The sequence below is a fragment of the Dendrobates tinctorius genome, unplaced genomic scaffold (assembly GCF_039654945.1).
Source record: "Dendrobates tinctorius isolate UK_male_01 unplaced genomic scaffold, ASM3965494v1 ptg000065l, whole genome shotgun sequence".
NCBI classification, from domain to species: Eukaryota; Metazoa; Chordata; class Amphibia; order Anura; family Dendrobatidae; genus Dendrobates; species Dendrobates tinctorius.
Window position 1 is genome coordinate 25,111,662 of NW_027361733.1, and position 14,605 is coordinate 25,126,266.

A 14,605-nucleotide genomic window follows, 5' to 3' on the forward strand; every position below is an offset into this window, starting at 1 on the left:
TAGGAGCTGCAAGAGAACTCCTAGCAGGGTAACTGCGAGACAACGTTACCAAGGGGCATAGACAGGGAGGATAGTCAGGACGTGGCCAAAGAGTCATACACAGAGATAGCTGCAAGGTACAAGAGGGGCGAGCAGAGAGTAGTTAGATCACAGGCAAAGAGTCATACACAGGGAGGGTAGCGCAGTACAGAATCAACAGGCAAACTCACAACGGGAAACAGAACTGGGTCAGAATCATATAAACAAGCTATAACAACAAACAGGCACAGGCACACAGAGGTCAGCACACTCGGCCAAAGGCAAAAGTATAACTGGCAGGGATTGGAGCTTCCCAGAGGTTTAAGAAGCTCTCCCAGAACCAAAAAGAGGCCACAATAATAAATTCCAGGGGTCAAAACCTGCACTGAGCTCCAGACATTAACCCCTGACGTGCAGCTCAAAAACCTGCACTGGGATCATGACACTGACAGTCGGTTACAGGCAGATTCGTATAAATACATGAGAGCCTGGTTACGCTGGACCTTCCTCAGAGATTCATCTGAATTTAATATTTGGTTAACCTCTCCATTTTAAGGGAAAAGAAACTTTGTAAAGATTTCAAAAGTCATGAAATACAGTATACAATAGGAAAGAAGGGGGGTGGGGGGTGTAAAAAAGGGAAACACAGGAGGAGAGTGGAAGGGAATTCCATGGAACCTGTATGACCAAAAGCCAAAAGCACAAGCCCCTATCACAGACATTTGTGCTGATGACCTGGCCTCCCACTTTACAGAAAAAATAGATAATATCCGTCAGGAAATGTGCTCCCAACCACCAAGTGCTGTGACTCCCATCCCTTCCTGCATCTCCCCTGGCTCACTCTCCACATTTGATCGCATCACAGAAGAAGAAGTCTCCAGACTCCTCTCTTCTTCTCGTCCGACTACATGCACTACCGACCCCATTCCCTCACATCTCCTCCAGTCTCTCTCTCCAGTCGTCACAACCCACCTAACTACAATCTTTAATCTCTCCCTCTCCTCGGGCATTTTCCCATCCTCCTTCAAACACGCCATCGTTACTCCATTACTAAAGAAACCTGCTGTCGACCCATCCTGCACAAACAACTACAGACCAGTCTCCAATCTCCCCTTCATCTCTAAACTTTTGGAGCGCCTAGTTTACTCCCGCCTTAACCGTTACCTATCCACTCACTCCCTTCTAGACCCTTCACAGTCCGGCTTCTGCCCCCTACATTCGACTGAAACTGCACTCATCAAAGTGACCAATGACCTTCTGACAGCAAAACGTAACTGTGACCACTCTCTGCTCATTCTTCTTGACCTATCTGCAGCTTTCGATACTGTTGACCACCATCTCCTACTCTCTAGGCTCCAGTCACTAGGCATAAGGACACTGCTCTCTCCTGGTTCTCTTCCTATCTCTCTGACCGCTCATTCAGTGTTTTGTTCTCTGGCTCCACGTCATCTCCTTTTCCTCTTGCAGTCGGGGTACCTCAGGGCTCAGTCCTTGGCCCCCTTCTTTTCTCTCTCTACAGGGTCCCAATTGGACAGACCATGAGCAGATTTGGCCTTCAGTACCATCTTTATGCTGATGATAAACAACTATATACGTCTTCCCCCGACCTTACCCCCGCTGTACTACAGAACGCCAGTGACCGTCTGTCCGCAGTCTCCAACATCATGTCCTCTCTCTATCTGAAATTCAACCTCTCAAAAACTGAACTTCTTCTGCTCCCACCGTCTACTAACCTCCCTAAATCTGACATTTCCCTCTCCGTGGGTGGTACCACAATAACACCCCAGCAGCAGGCGCGCTGTCTGGGTATTATGTTTGACACCAATCTCTCCTTCACATCCCATATACAATCTCTTGCCCACTCTTGCCGCTTACACCTAAAGAACATCTCTAGAATCCGCCATTTTCTCACCATGGAAACAACGAAAAACCCTCACTGTAGCATTGATCCACTCCCGCCTGGATTACTGCAACGCAGTATTAATTGGCCTCCCCGTCACTCGACTATCCCCTCTCCAGTCCATACTTAATGCAGCAGCCAGGGTCATCTATCTGACTAATCGGTACTCGGACGCGTCCGCTCTTCGCCAGTCCTTACATTGGCTGCCCATTCATTATAGGATCCAATTCAAAGTACTTGTTCTCACCCACAAAGCTCTCCACAGTGCAGCCCCCCCACCCACATCTCCTCCCTCATTTCTGTCCATCGGCCTAACCGACCGCTGCGCTCTGCAAACGACTTTCGACTAACCTCTGCACTAATTCGTACCTCCCACTCCCGACTCCAAGACTTCTCCCGTGCTGCTCCTATCCTCTGGAATGCTCTACCCCAAGGAATCAGGACTATCCACAATTTGCATAGTTTCAGGCGCTCACTCAAAACACATTTGTTCAGAGTGGCCTATCACGTTCACTAATCAAAGTCATTCTCTGTGTAAGTGTGCGTGTGTAGCCCATTCACTATCTCCATCCATCCCTCACTCCCTCAAGATGGCTGACCTTCATTGTAAATACACCATTGTAAATACACACCTGTACTTTGTATCTCCCCCACCTCATTGTAGATTGTAAGCTCTCACGAGCAGGGTCGCCTTATTTTGCTTTAATTATTGTATTGTTAACGTTGTTACTTATGACTTGTGTTTGGAACTGTTAAACTGTAAAGCGCTGCGGAATATGTTGGCGCTATATAAATAAAGATTATTATTATTATTATTATTATTATTATGACCAAATAGAGGCTTTTTTTTAACAATTGCTGATGTTAAATAATAGAAAGCTTTATTATCTCAGTATGTGGTGCTTAATAAACTTAAAACTCATATTGTTACATGTGTAGCTTATTGTGAAATGGTCAGCAGTTTATTTCTGAACATCATATGTTAAATTAAATTTTCAGTAAAACTTATTAAACTAAAATGATTGGCCCCGCTGTGACGCACCAAGCGGCAGAACTTAGTTTGAACAGTCATTGTGAGCTGGCAGAGTCTCACACAGAATGACTGCAAACTTGTCATTTTAGACCAGAGAACACCTTTAACCCCTTCACAACATATGACGTACATATATTTGTTGATAAGGAAAAAGTCCTCAATTGTAGACATTGTTTTAATAAATATCGAGGTCGGCCCTCGACTTTGTCCAAGTTTTTAATTTTGGTCCTCTGTGTATTTGAGTTTGACATCCCTGCTAAAAACTGTCTTGTCTAAGTTTACGCCGCAAATTATTTGGCCTACTTTACAACAGAAATTTTCATCTAAAACACATAATACATGTAGTGCATGGCATGTAATTGTATATGTACATGGATTTTTTTTCATAATCTCTGAATCTTCTGTTGACTGTGGCTTATTCAACGTAGTTGCAATATTACATTGAGGAACATTTTTTTCAAATTATTCTACAATTTTTTGTCACAGTTGATTTCATTTGGTGAACCTTTGATTATCTTTGTGTAGGGATATGGACTGTCTTACCCTGTTCCTGCCCCTGAAGACAACAATCGCGCTGTGTGTATAGTGTCATGCAGTTTTACATGTAATAGTGCTGTGTCTTACATAATGTGTTATGGTAATTGTGGTGTAGTGACCACTGTGTCCGCTAGGGGGCACTGTGTGGGTGTCCCAGGAGGGACGGATAGCCATGTCCAGAGTGGTAACAGGAGCAGGGTGCTAAAGGATCATTATGTATCCCAAGGTGGGTGGCCTTGGGATGAAGGCTTGATTATGTGCTGATCAGCAGAGCTGATCTTTCGTGCCAATGTATTAGGGAGAAGCCTTCAGGTGATTGGTGAGACGGGTGGGATCAATCACCTACAAACCCACCTAGGGGTGGGTGTCTAGAATGCCATAGTAAAGTATATGTGTGTGAATGATTGAAGGACCTGTGATAAGGTCATAGCCATGGGATCCGGTGGGCGTGGCTACGGACCATATAAGGTGGCCAGGGTAGGTCACATGAGTGAATGCTTGGACCCGGTTGGTTTGTATGGAAGGTCTCGTCTGGCTGACGTGGCTGCCTTCCTGACAGCACGTGGAGAGGCTGTGTATAATGGCTGCATATGTCTGAGAGTTCCCAGGGAGAGGGAATGAACGTCTGCCCGGAGAAGCAGCCATGAGGTAACCCGAACAGGGAGATATAACTGTGAGGCTAGAGAGCCTGACTGCTGGACATTGCACAACCTGTGTGACCACAGGATTAACAGAGTGAAGCTCTGTCATGGACGCTATGCTGTTTTGATATGAAATTTCTGTTGATGTTTGATGGTTTATGCTGCATAATAAACCGAATGGACTGAGTTTATGTTGAGAAACCTGTGCCAGACCTGATTTATCGGCTGCCTAGCGAGTATGCCCTACCTGAATGACAAGCACTACCTTACATAATATACAGCATAAGAGTCATGTAAAAGTGTTAATTTATAATGTTAGTAGTGTATAGTGCAAGTTAATCACAGGAATAGCTTTAGGAAAGCATAAGTACAGTTTATATAGTAAGCGGTTTAGCACCAGCATAGGACATAGGATAAGAACAATAGGTTTAGTCTATAGGATAGAAAAGAGTTAACGATAGAACTAGCCCAGTGGGTGGGAACTAGTGTTAATAAAAGGTGGAGGGCATGTCCTGCTAGGGAGTGGTTGGAGAAGTGCAGTGTCATGGTCAAGTTCAGGTACAGTGGGCTGCTAGAGGCAGCATAGGCCAATCGTTTGAGGCAGAGGAAGGCCGTACTGACATCCTTGATGCACATTTCTGTAACGTCTGCAGTCTAGGGCTTGGGTCAGTTACCGAGGAGCGGGCCTTGTCTTCTAACATCTTGATGTTGGTGGACGTGGAATTACGTGGGGGCAGGTGGCCGATCCCAGGTGCACTGCTGAAGCGGACAGGAAATGACTGAGTTTGATGGAGTCAGCGGGCTTAGGGGAGTCCAGGATGAATGAATGGTATGGCTGATGAGGTACTGTACTGTAAGGAAGGAAGAAACATGAATTGCTGTGCCCTATCCCACATGTCACCACCTGATGAACTTAAACTGACTAGTAAACGTTTGCCTGTTGTTAAGAACTTGGTGTCCCCTGAAATGTGGGTGGCGGCTCCTGAGGACGGACGCCTTGAGACAGCAGAGGCCTGCGGCCTACAAGTGAGAGTGCACTTGATAGCACAATGGGACAGGGACACAGTTTTTCTGTAAAGAGCAAAACCGGACAGCAACTCGGTCATGACTACCACTCTCACGCACTTTACATTTGCTTCTGAGAGACTTTGCCTCTCTAACATACCCTTTTTATATAGTGTCTTGTGACTTAGTTAAAATTGATTCCCTAACTGTTTTTAATGAAGAGCACTTACTTTTCCAGCCTTTTATTACTACTCATTTAAAAATTTTTAGCTTTACGATATTTCCAAATCATTGTGGCTTGCCCCATGCCAGGGCCGTGGGGTACTCGGTACCGGGCCCGTGGGTTTCAATGGGAGATGTCACGGTAGCTGCAACCTGGTCCGAGGCCCTGGGCATCCATTGTAAAAGGGGAATGGTTGAACATGTGGATGATGATTAAAGTTTATGAGTGAATGATTCGTGATGCCACCTGTGGTGTTCAGTGTCCTCTGGGACAGATGGTGTGGTGCAGCAATGATGTTGTGGTCCTCCACAGGTAGGGCAGTAGTCCCAGGGCAGTGTAGATGTAGAGATAGGAGAGAGACGTAGATGGTGCAGTGTCAGGCACAGAGATGTAGCAGTGCTCAGAGTGTTGGCGCAGGAATAAGTGGAGGACACCAGGGCATGTAGTTCCAAAGCTTTACTCACAGTCTGTTGTGCATACAGGTGCCCACATCCGTGCCGTGTCCTCCGGGTCAGGGGATCAGTCAACCTCCAAGCTAGATGAAGTACTCCGATCCAACACTCCGCCAACATGTGCCTTTTCTGAACGTCTTCCTTCTTGCGCCTATGGTGAAGTACTCACAGTACTGAGTTACACAGGAGATCCTCCTTTCTGATGTTCCTATGAGCTCTACTTGTACGGCAGACAGCTGTAGCCTGCTTCGGGGACTCCTTGCTACCTAGTCCCGGCTCACTCACGTTGCTGTTGTGCCCCCAAGTCTTGTGTGGGAATAAAGTGGTGACAACTTCTATTCCTCCGGTGTCTGCTGCAGGACCATTAGTATCCATACAATCTCGGGGACCGGACCCCGGCCTTGCGCTGTGAACTTGGGAAATTTACACCCAGGGCTCAGCTCAATTGCACAGTCATAACTCCTATGAGGAGGCAAAGACGTAGTCTTATTCTCACTAAATACATCATAAAAATCAGCCAAATAGTCAGGAACATCATGTGACTGGGGAGAGGTGGAGAAAACAGGAACGTCACTAAGAGCACACTGACAACCCCAACTCACCACAGACACAGATTTCCAATCCAAAACTGGATTATGGATTTGCAACCAGGGAAACCCCAGAACAATGGTATCATGCAAATTATGCAACACCAAAAATCTGCAATTTTCTTGACTGTCTGGGGCGACCAGCATTACCACCTGGGTCCAAAACTGAGGTTTATTCTTCGACAAAGGAGTAGCATCAATACCCCTCAAAGGGATAGGCGTCCGCAGAGGTGTCATAGGAAACCCACAACGTTTAGCAAAATCAAAGCCCATCAGGTTCAGAGCCGCTCCTGAATCCACAAAAGCCTTAGCGGAAAATGTGGACAGGGAGCAGATCAGAGTAATCGCCAGAAGAAACTTAGGTTGAACACCACCCACAGCAAATGTGTGTGCAAAACGTTTCTCTCGTTTAGGGCAGACAGAAATATTATGAGAGGCATCTCCACAGAAAACACACAGCTTATTACGCCTTCTGAACTCCTGACGTTGCGCCCTAGACAAAACTCTATCACATTGCACAGGCTCAGACATTTGTTCAGCAGTTGGCAACATTTCTCGTGTAACTTTACGTTCACGTAAACGCCGATCAACCTGAATGGCTAATGACATAGAATCGTCAAGACCAGAGGGAACAGGAAATCCCACCATAGTATCTTTTAAGGTTTCTGACAAACCCTTCCGATAGAGAGCTGCCAAGGCACCATCATTCCAGGTAGTAAGGACCGCCCACTTTCGGAATTTTTAACAGTACAACTCTGCAGAATCCTGACCCTGGCTCAATGCCAACAGGGCTTTTTCAGCTTGATCAATAGCATTAGGTTCATCATACAACAACCCCAAGGCTTGAAAAAATGTGTCCACATTAGTTAGAATAGGATCATCAGGTGTCAAAGAAAACGCCCAATCCTGGGGATCGCCGTGCAGCAAAGAGATGACAATTTTAACCTGCTGCGCAGAGCTCCCCGATGGGCTAGGCTTCAAGGCAAGAAATAATTTACAATTATTCTTAAAATTCAAAAGTTTAGACAGATCCCCAAAAAGCACATCAGGAGTAGGGATCTTTGGTTCAGCAGCATGTGAATGAGCAAGATAGGCGGAAATTCCCTGCACTTCAGCAGCGAGCTGCTCCACATGATCAGACAATTGCTTAATCTCCATTAAGAAAAAATTCCTCCTACGGCCCCAGAGAAAAAGAGGAAAAAATATACATTAAAAAATAAAAATTCTGACACTTTTATTTATTTATTTATTTTTTCTCTTTTACAATTCCTTCCTGCTATTGAGTACCCTAGAATCTGCGGTATGGCTGGTGATTCTGTTATGAATGAGTCACCGGAGGAGGAAAAACAAAAATGCAAGCTAAGTCCAGAAAACCGGAGAGGTTGGTAGCTAGTGGATTGCAGACCCCTGATCCTATTCACAACAACTAACAGTAGCCATGGAACGTTCCTACGGTGGTCCTAGACGCCTCTTCACAGCTGGAGAACTAAATAAGCATAAAGAAAGAAAGGGGAAATCTAAACTGCCCCAGAGCAGACCCCAAAACAATAGACAGCCCCCAACATGTATTGTCGGTGAAAACAGATGAAAACACAAACACAGATAGAAAGACAGGCAGAGCAAACAATGGGGCCCAACTAACTAGATAGGAAAGGACAGAAAAGATGCTGGCTGCAATCCGCAAAAACCCTACCAAAAATGTCCCAACACGTCTGATAGGAAAAACGGCCCTGAAGTCACTAGACTTCAAAATCCCTATATCAGCACTTCGATATATTCTGAAGACAGAGCAAAAGAGATTTAACCGATCAGGGACAAAAATGGAAATTCAGCAGAGCCCCAGCCGGGGCTGGCAGAACACAAAACTAAGCAAATCAGACAAAATCTCATGGAACAATAACAGAGCAAAACTTAGCTTTAGAAGACAGGAACTGAACTGGAGGCCAGAGCTCAGAGCAAGGAAATCACCAGCAACCCTACAGGGCGTCGGCTGCCTTATATCCACTCAGAGATTCCGGATGTCCAATCGCAATCCACCTGTTCAGGTGACAGGTTTCTCCCATCCAAATCAGTTTCACCACCTCCTTTCACCAGCAGAGGGAGTTTATCGGACATCAAAGGTGAACGAGAAAATGAGCTCACAACAGTGCCTTTTCTGAACGTCTCCCTTCTTGCGCCTATGGTGAAGTACTCACAGTACTGATATACAAAAAAACACGGCACTTCAGAGAAAAACAGAGGAGAATTGGTGCTCAAGTAAGGTTTCCAACCAATAGAGAAGCCGTGCTGTATGGAGCAGTATCTGCAAGGGGCTGCAGCGCTAAGAGGCCGCTGAAACAATCCAGGGTGCCGCCGTGAGAGGAGGACCTTCTCTCTCCCTAAGGCCTGCTTCATCCAGTCATATTTTATCCAGCTCCTTTGATAGACTCGAGCTCCAGTCATTACAAAATAAACAGGATTTCATTCCTGCCTTAGGATATCTTTTACCCTACTGTATCTCTTACAGTCTACTCTAAAAGAAACAAAAAGACCTTTCTGATGAAGGTCCGTTGTTGGACCGAAAACGTTCATATGATATGAGCCTATTTTTGTCTGGATGCACAATACAGAAAAAATTGCTTCTCTGATTTTGAGTGCCAAGTAATTTTGTATATACTCACAGTACCGAGTTACACTGGAGTTCCTCCTTTCTGATGTTCCTATGAACTCTACTTGTACGGCAGACTGCTGTAGCCTGCTTCAGGGACTCCTTGCTACTAAGTCCCGGCTCACTCACGTTGCTGTTGTGCCCCCAAGTCTTGTGTGGGAATAAAGTGGTATCAACTTCTATTCCTCCGGTGTCTGCTGCAGGACCATTGGTATCCATACAACCTCGGGGACCGGACTCCAGCCTTGCGCTGTGAACTTGGGAAGGGTTCTGCTCTAACCCTAATCCTTAGTCCTCCTTACGTTCCATACAAATCCTTCTTTCTTATGAAGAATTAGGCTTTCTGAATCTCTCCTTCCTGTGCCAGCAGACCCAGGTCACTTAGGTCTGCTGCAGCACTCCCTTCATCCATCCCTCTCTCTGGGGATCTCCTCTCACAGACTCCTGTGACAGACTGACTAAATCCTAATATCTTCCCTCTCTGTTGGTGCAGACTAGGCTCCACCCACCTCCCAGCACTCTTCGAGTTCCAAGCAGAGAGCCACCAAAGGGTGCTTTGCTACACTACTATGTTGTGTGGGATGCAGGTGTTAGAGTGTGGTCAGGTGTCTCCACCTTACCTGGATGGTGGGATACCACACTTCATGAGGAGGTGCAGTACCTCTGTGGTGACTGAACCCTCAGGGGCGCCACAATTGCATTTTTGTATTCTTCACATTACACAGTGTCCCAGCTTTTTTGGATTTGCGATTGATATATGTATGGTTCAGGTAACGATACGAATCTACAGGTCGATGATCAGCGGTTATTTACGGTAATAGCCAGTTTAGACAAACTGACCGAACTTCCAGTAATAGATCGTTCTGTGCACATAGACTGTCATTGGTCTCAACAGCACATATTCCCTTTACACTGGACAATGTGCTGCCGAGAGCAATGATATTTAAGCAAGTTTAAAGTTTATTTCACCTGATGAATGTCTAATTTGCTAGTTCATCAGATAATTGGCAACCAGTTTAAACTCTTTGATTAACGGGAAGAGAGCCATGATAATCAACCTGTGGAAATGCAACCTAAGTTTAGTTGAAGCGAATTAAATAGTGAGACAGTTTATAAGTAAACTGGTAAAATGAATTTCCTGAGTCAGGGATGTGTTATGATAACCTAAGTATATACACTCCTCAACATTTAAATTGCACCACCAAGTAGAAAAAATCGAGGACTTATTGAAATCACAGGATGGATAGACAGATTACTGATATGCAAATTTAAAAATAATGCAAACAAAATATTCAAAACATCTCAATTTATTGAGTATTAGCCACATGGAGAAATCCCAGCACTTACAGCCTCGGCTACTATCAGTGAGGTTATTAATTATTGTCTGAGGAATGTTCTGCCGCGCTGAATGCACTTGAGGAAATCATCAAGATCCGCTGCTGGCAGCTCACTGTACAGTTGCTGACCAATGATTTTCCAATTGTGCTTGATGGGGGATAAATCCAGAGATGCTTCAGGCTGTGGTAGCACGTTTAGGTGATGCAGGCTACTTACAGTCAGGGCCGGTTTTAGACAAAGCGGGGCCCTGGGCAAAAGATTAAAGTGGTAACATATTGCATCATCACACAGAAACATTTTGTTTGTAATTACATGCGCTGAGTTCAGGCTGTTGAACGAACATGATGGACAATATTGAAGTTGTTCGACGCTTGTTTCCCAGCCTCTTTACAGCGGCTGAGGAAGAATAACGGGAACAGAACAATTACTAGTAGATTATTCTGTCCACATACAGTATCATGTTATCAGCAGCATATCTGCACTTTTCACCAAGCGATGTGCTGCTGAGAACAATTTCTTCCATAATTAACCATCCAATCACTCGATTAATAGGCAGCATTTTGCTTGTTTAGCATAATATATCCCATAGTCCTCCACATAGTATAATACACCCCATAGTCCTCCACATAGTATCATGCACCCCATAGTCCTCCATATTGCATAATCCACACCTCATAGTCCTTCATATAGGATAATGTGCCCAGGCTCGGTCTGGCCTGGCAGGGTACCGGGAAAATGCACGGTGGGCCCCGAGGTCGCGGGGGGCCCCCTTAAATTTACTGCCCCTTTAAATGTTTGGCGGCCGCCGGGCCCTTTAAGAGCGTGTGCACATACCGGCAATTACTTGGCTTTGCACAGTCGGGAGGCGGCCCCCTGGCTGGCTCCGGCAGCGGCTCCTGAAGGTCTGGCTGGTGATGATGAGTCACGTGACATCTCCTCTCCTGGCCGCGTGACCTTGCTGCTGCGCTGCAGTGGTTCGCGCGGCGCCTGTTCTTGATGGGCCGTGAGTCCCCGCCCCGCGTTTCTGTCCTCTACTGTAGCTGGCTGCTGCCTGGCTAATAGCAGTGGCAGCACAGAGAACAGAGGACATCGCCGCTACTCATCCTGCTGCTTCCGCTCCTGTTGTTACAGACAGTCAGACAATGTCAACCGCAGCCCTGAGCCCTTCGGTCCGTGGGTCCGTGAGTCACACAGACACAGTGTATAAAATAGCAGGGGGGAAGGAAGGGGTCCAGCAGGGGCACTAGGGGAGACAGACAGACAGTCTGTCACACAGACTAATGAGTGACAGTCCAATGTCCTCGGCTGATGGCGGTGTGGTGGTGGGTGGTGGACTCTTTGCCGGCTATGTGGTGGTGAGTGGTGGTGGTGGACTCTCTGCTGGGCTCCCTGACTCCTGCAGCCCTGCGGTCTGCCCAGTGCCGCGTCCAGTGTCCTCCTCGTCCTCGGTCATGCATGCAGCTCTCCCGGCTCCCGACTACCGCTGTCCTGCAGTGCCGGACAGTGCTGGCCTAGCTGTGTGGTGGTGGTGTTGTGTGCTCTTTTCTGGGCTCCCTGTCTGACTCCTGCAGCCCTGCGGCCTGCTCAGTGCGTCCAGTGTCCTCCTCCTCGGTCATGCAGCTCTGCCGGCTCCTGACTACCGCTGTCCTGCAGTGCCGGCCCGGCTGTGTTGGTGGTGTTGTGTGCTCTCTGCCGGGCTCCCTGACTCCTGCAGCCCTGTGGCCTGCCCAGTGCCGCGTCCAGTGTCCTCCTCCTCGGTTATGCAGCTCTGCCGGCTCCCGACTACCACTGTCCTGCAGTGCCGGACAGTACCGGCCAGGCTGTGTGGTGGTGGTGGTGCTGTGTGCTCTCTTCTGGGCTCCCTGTCTTACTCCTGCAGCCCTGCGGCCTGCTCAGTGCGTCCAGTATCCTCTTCCTCGGTCATGCAGCTCTGGCGGCTCCTGACTACCGCTGTCCTGCTGTGCCGGACAGTGCCGGCCCGGCTGTATGGTGATGGTGGTGTTGTGTGCTCTCCGTCGGGCTCCCTGTTGACTCCTGCAGCCCTGCGGCCTGCCCAGTGCGTCCAGTGTCCTCCTCCTCTGTCATGCAGCTCAACCGGCTCCCAACTACCGCTGTCCTGCAGTGCCAGCCTGGCTGTGTGGTGGTGTTGTGTGCTCTCTGCCGAGCTCCCTGCCTTACTCCTGCAGTCCTGCGGCCTGCTCAGTGCGTCCAGTGTCCTCCTCCTCAGTCATGCAGCTCTGCTCTGCCAGCTCCCGACTACCGCTGTCCTGCAGTGCCGGCCCGGCTGTGTGGTGGTGGTGTGTGCTCTCCGCCAGGCTCCCTGTCTGACTCCTGCCCTGCGGCCTGCCCTGTGTACAGAATGATGGCTAGCCTGGTGTGGTGAGCTGCTCTGCTGTCTCTGCACCCTCCCTGATGGGGCCCCAATGAGAGGAAAAATAGGTTTCTGGGGCCCCCAGAAACCTATCTTTCCTCTCTTTGGGGCCCCATCAGGTAGCCGGCACAGCTGCCAGGGAGCATGGTGATGAGAATGATATACTATTAAACTGCGTAGGCGACAACCGTGGGGGTACCCCAGAAACCTATTTTTCCTCTCATTGTGGCCCCATCAGGTAGCCGACACAGCTTCCAGGGAGGGTGGTGAAATATACTATTACACTGCGTAGGTGACCACTGTGGGGGTCGCCACAGTGGCCGCCTACGCAGTGTGTAATAGTATATATAATCTCAGCACCCTCCCTGGAAGCTGTGCCGGCTACCTGATGGGGCCACAATCAGAGGAAAAATAGGTTTCTGGGGGCCCCACAGTTGTCGCCTACGCAGTTTAATAGTATATCATTCTCGTCACCATGCTCCCTGGAAGCTGTGCTGGAGCAGAGGAGGCCATAGTATGCTGCATGGAGGAGCAGGGGGGCCATAATGTGCTGCATGGATGAGCAGCGGGGCCATAATGTGCTGCATGGAGGAGCAGGGGATGCCATAATGTGCTGCATGGAGGAGCAGGGGAGGCCATAATGTGCTGCATGGAGGAGCAGGGGGGCCATAATGTGCTGCAATGAGCAGCAAGGGGGCCATAATTTGCTTCATGGAGGAGCAGGGGGCCCATAATACTGTATGAAGGAGCAGGTGCCCCATAATACTGTATGGTGGAGCATTATATGGGGCCCATAATACTGTATGGCGGACTATGAGGTGCCCATAATACTGAATGGCGGACAATGTGGTTGCCCATAATACTGTATGGCGGACTATGTGGTTGCCTATAATACTGTATGGCGGACTATGTGGTTGCCCATAATACTGCATGGCAGACTATGAGGTGCCCATAATACTGTATGGCGGACTATGAGGTGCCCATAATACTGTATGGCGTACTATGAGGTGCCCATAATACTGTATGTCGTACTATGCGAGTGCTCATAATACTGTATGGAAGATTATGTGGTTTCTCCTAATAATATATAGCGGACAATGTGGATGCTCATGATACTGTATGGAGGACTATGTGGTTACCCATAATACTGTATAGTGGACTATGAGGTGCCCATAATACTGTATGGCGAACTATGTGGGTGCTCATAATACTGTATGGCGGACTATGTGGGTGCTCAAAATACTATATGATGGACTATATGGTTTCCCATAATACTGTATGGTGGACTATGTGGGTGCTCATAATACTGTATGGTGGCCAAAGTGGTTGCCCATAATACTGTATGGTGGACAATGTGGTTGCCCATAATACTGTATGGCGGACTATGTGGTGCCCATAATACTGTATTCCGGACTATGAAGTGCCCATAATACTGTATGGCGAACTATGTGGGTGCTCATAATACTGTATGGCGGACTATGTGGGTGCTCAAAATACTATATGGCAGACTATGTGGTTTCCCATAATACTGTATGGTGGACTATGTGGGTGCTCATAATACTGTATGGCGGACTATGTGGTTGCCCATAATATTATATGGTGGACTATGTGGTTGCCCATAATATTGTATGGCGGACTATGTGGACCCAATCGACAGAATGTGGAGCTTTTATCCCCATTAGACCGGAGTGGCATGTCTGACTTGATCACTGATCCATTCATTCCCTCCGTGGCTGCACTTGTTTTTTTTATAGAAGTCCCAAAGAGAATGAATGGAGCTGCGGTCAGATATCCCACCTGCAGATCCATTTTAAAATGGGGATAAGTGTCCTATCAGGGATAAAACTTCCTCA